The following is a 5,410-nucleotide window of genomic DNA, read 5'->3' as shown; positions in this document are numbered from 1 at the left end:
TTCCCTAAGCTTCTTTCTTGCTCTAAATCCTATGACACCACAGACATTTTATAAACAAGTTCAAAAAGGTGGGAGGAACAATTTTCCTGTCATCATTTTGTGTTGTAATATTGGTGAGGTTTTAAACTTACCAGTCTCCAGAGCTCTCAGTTTATGTGTTCCGTCCCAGTAACATATCATCCTAATAGCTATACACCGAGAGAAGTAAAATACACTCTTCCTTTTCCCCCTTTAGCATTCCATTTTCATTTGCCTTTGTTTTGGGGGCTATGACTGACATAGCAGGGTACAGTGTGAAAAGGATGAATTTAGGATCAAAGAACCTGGGTTCAAAACCTGACTCTTCCATTTACTATTTATGTGACCTATTTATCCTGTCTCTGTATGAAGTTATGTCTATGAGGCATTGGGGTAGGTAGGTGGCACCACAGTGCGAAGAGTGGTGGACCTGGAGTCAAGAAGACAGCTTCCTGAGTTCAAATCTGACCTCAGACATTTACTAGCTGTGTGACCCTGGGCAAGTCACTTCACTCTGTTTGCCTGAGTTTCCTCATCTGTAAAATGAGCTGGAGAAGGAAATCATAAACCACTCCAGTATCTCTGCCAAGAAAACCCCAAACGGGGTCACAAAGAGCTGGACACTACTGAAACAACTGAACAAAATGAAGATTGTCTTCCTTGTGCAACTGTGAGCTCCTTGAGAATTGGGACAGTTTTTCTCCCTGCTTTTCTTTGCATCTTGAGAGTTTAGTACAGTATCTGGTGGTTCAGTGGGTGGAGTGCTTGGCCTAGAGTCAGGAAAATTCAACCTCCTGAATTCAGATCTAGTCTCAGATACTATATGACCCTGGGCAAGTCACTTCACCCTGTTTGCCTTAGTCCCTCATCTGTAAAATGAATTGGAGAAGGAAATGGTAAAACCACTCCAGTATCCTTGCCAATTAAACACCAAATGGGGTCATTAAGAGTCAGACAGGGCTGAAATGACTCAACAACAACAACAGGGGCTTAATAAAATCTTTGTTGACTGACTGACTTTGGGCAAGTCACTTAACCTCTGTAAGCCTCAGTTTCTTCATCTGTAAAACAGGGGTCTTTGATTAACCTTTAAGGTCCCTTCCAGTACTAAATTGATGACTTTTATATTGAACAGACACCCAAAGAACCAATTGTCCAAAAGTTAATCTTATCAAAGTAGCAGGATAGTGAACTTAACCTTTGGAAGAGACATTTTACCCGCTTTAGCTTGTGGGATAGATAACTAGAGGTTTTTGGTTTTGTTTTAGCTTAAAATTTAAACACCTGAATCGTTTTATTCATCCCATATTGGCTTGTCTGTGTTAGCAATTAGACCAGCTCAGGGGTTGTTCTGAAGAGTTTCAAACTCCCTTGTCTTAAGAAGGTGTTTGGGAGGTGGGAGTCTAACAAAGGTACAAATTACAGAGCATTTTCCCTGTTGTCTTGTCACTTAGCAACAACCTCTTCTCCTTTGCATTGACACAGACATGCTAAGAGTCATTTGAGCACACCCTGTACTGGTGAAATCAAGGGACTGAACAAAGAATGGGATGGGCAGAGGAAATCAAATACCTGATTGATCAAATAAAGCATAACACAACCGTCCAGAATGGACTCGCTTAGAGAGCTATTGTGAGGTACTAAAAACAAACAAAAAAAGCAGTTCATAGGAAAATGTGGATTTACTGAAATCTGAGGAAAATGTTAGAATCAATATACACTAATTATATTTGGAACCTAACTGGATTCTCTATCTTGATTTTTCAAGGGTGGGGGGAGGGAGTGAATTGAGGCAGAGAATTTAGGCTATCTTCTAGACCTGGAGGTGAAACTTCTCATTGGAGGAGGGGAGCAGTGAGCTCTTCTTGAAGCTGAGACCACTGTCCAGAGAACACTACTTTTTCATCCATATAAAGTGTACATAGAGATAGGAGGCCTGTGTTCTAGTTCTAAGTTTAGTGGACGCTCAACCTTTGACCCATTGTCCTCTCATGTGAAATGCTGGTGATTGATCTGTGTTTCAGAGGATTTTCATAGTATCTTTCTTCCTTCCCAAATTTAATGCAATTCCTTATCCATTCTCTCTTATATTCTTTTATTATTTCTGTGAGGGGTAGGTAGCATCCCTATTTAACTTAATTAAAATTTTATGTTTATTTTTAGTTTACAACATTCATTTCCACAAGATTTTGTTACAAATTTTCTCCCCGTCTTTCCCCTACCACCACCCCAAAACAGCAAACCCACTGCATACCTCTTCCCTCAATCTACTCTCTCCTATATCCTCCCCCATTCTCCCTCCAACTTTCCAGTAGGGCAAGATGGAGCTCCAGTGCCTACATATCTTATTTCCTAGTGCATGTAAAATAATAATAATAATATATTTTAAACATTTGATTTTAAAACTTTGAATTCTAGATCCTTTTCCTTCTTCCCTTGTCACCCATCCTTACTGGGAAGATAAGCAGTTCAGTATAGGTTGTACATGTGTAGCTATGAAAAAAATTTCCATAGTGGATATATTGTGAAAGACTGACTATATTTCCCTCCATCTTATCTCACCCCTCACTTGCTCTATTTTCTACTTTGACCCTGTCCCTTTTCAAAAGTGTGGCAGCATCCCTATTTTATAGCAGGAACAATTGAAGTACAATTTGACAAACATTTTGGATTCAATTTAATTCAGCAAGCACTTATTAAACTCTTATAATGTGGTAGTCACCAAACTAGGTCCTAGGGAGTACAACAACATACACGAACAGTTCTTGCTCTCAAGGAGCTTACATTCAACAAACACTCCTTAGGCTCTTACTATGTGAAAGGACTCATTTGCCCTTCAGCACAACCCCAGGAAGTAGGTCCTATTATTATCCCCATTTTACAGAGGAGGAAAACCGAGGCAAACAGAGGTTGTGACTTCCCCAGAGTCGTACAGCTAACAAGTGTCTGAGCTCCAATTTGAACTCAGGCATTCCTGTCTCCAGGTCCAGGGATCTATCCCCTTGATTCATCTAGCTGCCCCTATGGCTTATTTTCCAAGGTTGTTATGAGAATAAAATGACACAATATTTGTAAAATGCGCTGTAAATCTTAAAGTACTATGTATATATATATATGTATGTACAATATATGTGTAGGTATATATAATGTATATACATATACCCTGGTTATTATTATTATCATTACTATTTTATTGTTAATTCAACAAACCTGCTGCTCTCATTGAAGGAAAACTGCTTATTCATGAGTCTCTTCTTTTATACTATTTCTAACTTAACCATTTAGGGTACTGTGAGCAAAAAAAAAATTTCTTTTCCCTTTTTGGAGAGGGAAGGCAGGACAATTGGGGTTAAGTGACTTGCCCAAGATAACACAGCTAGTAAGTGTGTCAAATGTCTGAGGTAGGATTTGAACTCAGGTCCTTCTGACTCCAGGGCCAGTGCTCTATTCATTGCACCACCTAGCTGCCCCAGAGCAAAAAAAAAATTGAGAACTCCTGTGCTAGAGATGAAAGAAAGAAAGAAAGAAAGAAAGAAAGAAAGAAAGAAAGAAAGAAAGAAAGAAAGAAAGAAAGAAAGAAAGAAAGAAAGAAAGGAAGAAAGAAAGGATAATCCTTGTACTTAAGGAGTTTGAATTCTGACATATAATCTCAGAAAAGTTAAGTGATTTGTTTGACATCACACAGTCAATGGCAGATTAGGATCTAAAATCTTGCTCTCTTTTCTCCCACTGGTGTTCATTTCAAGAGAACTTCCTTCAGCAGGGCAGACTCTGCTGAATGACTCAGGCCTTCCTACTTTCATAGGATGCAGTAAGAGGTGAAGAATTGCTGGTTTTTCCAGGTCGCAATATTCATGATTCTATAAGTAATAAGAATGATTCAGTAAATTAAAATGGCATTTCTGAGCCAGAAGTATCAGAGCAGAAACATTCAAACTGATTTTCTAGGAGACAGACTGGATCTATGCTGATTCATGCACCCTCTTGTTACTTAATTCCCTTTTGTGACTAAGGGTTAGCATTTAGGAGACTTGCTGTTTAGTTGTTTCAGTCATGTCTGCCTCTTTGTGACCCTACTGGGGTTTTCTTGGCAAAAAATACTGGAATGGTTTGCTCTTTCCTCCTCCAACTCATTTTACAAATGAGGAAGCTGAAGCAAACAAGGTTAAGTGACTTGCTCAGTGTCATACTCACAAAAGTGTCTGAGGACAGATTTGAACTCAGAAAGATGTGTCTTTCTGATTTTAGGGCCAGCACTTTAGCTTCTGCACTACATCACTGCCCCGTTTAGGGGACTCTGAGAATGCTATTTGTGTCCATGGAGCAGAGTAAAGTCATGGGGCCCATATGATGTTGAAATCTACAACTTTGGTGACTAACCAGTCATCATCGACAATGATTGCTTTTGTTATCTCAAAGAGGGATTGTAAAGTCCAGAGGATGTAATAACCTGGTTCTTTGCATGCACATCTTTGGAAAGTGAATATAAGTACACATAAAGTCACCTCTAATGGGCATAGGGGAGTAGAAACATGGATATTAAAAGGGAAAAAAATCTGAGTCATAATGACATTCTCAAACATTCAAATCACTCACCACCACCCTGGTGCCTGTCTCCAATGCTCTTAGGGCTCAATCGGCACTTTTTGGAGCCTGAATGGATTGGGAGGAAGGTGAAGAGCAGGCCTTAGGTTGTAGACAATCTATTGGCTAATCTCAGATAATTGAGAACATTGTTATTTTTTCATGCTCTGTAGTGCTTTAGAAAGCAAAAATGAGGTCACTCCTCAACCCCGGGCTCATTGAGTGGGCTGTTCCTAATATCTTCAAGCTGTTCAAATAGCTCAGGATCACTCCATGGTTCTCTCACTCCATGATGGAAAGAAGCAATACTCTGGATTAGTCAGAAGAGTAACCTCCCACACCCATGACAATATGCAAACTTATAATAAAAAACATATTGGAGCCAGATAATTATTCTCCTACTAGAATTCTCACTGGGGTCTCTGTAATGAGTGTTATTGTGCAGAATGTGGTGGCGAGGTGGCCAAGTGGATAGAGTGCTGGGCTTGGAGTTAGGAGATTCATCTTCCTGAGTTCAAATCTGGCCTCAGACACTTACCATCTGTGTGACCCTGGGCAAGGCACTTAACCCTGTTTGTCTTAGTTTCCTTATTTGTAAAATGAGCTGGGGAAGGAAATGGCAAACCACTGCAATATCTTTGTCAAGAAAATCCCTGATGGTATCACAAAGAGTGGGATATGAATGAAAAACAACCGAACAACAACATTGTACAGAATACGAGTGACTATTTACTGCCTCTACTGAAGAGAGACGAGAAATGGGTATAAATACAGCATGTAGGAGTTAAGCTGTATATATGAAATTTCT

The sequence above is a fragment of the Petaurus breviceps genome, unplaced genomic scaffold (genome assembly GCF_028583685.1).
Source record: "Petaurus breviceps papuanus isolate PSGF00001 unplaced genomic scaffold, PetGlider_PUasm1.0 90847, whole genome shotgun sequence".
NCBI lineage: Eukaryota > Metazoa > Chordata > Mammalia > Diprotodontia > Petauridae > Petaurus > Petaurus breviceps.
This window is presented reverse-complemented; position numbering follows the sequence as displayed.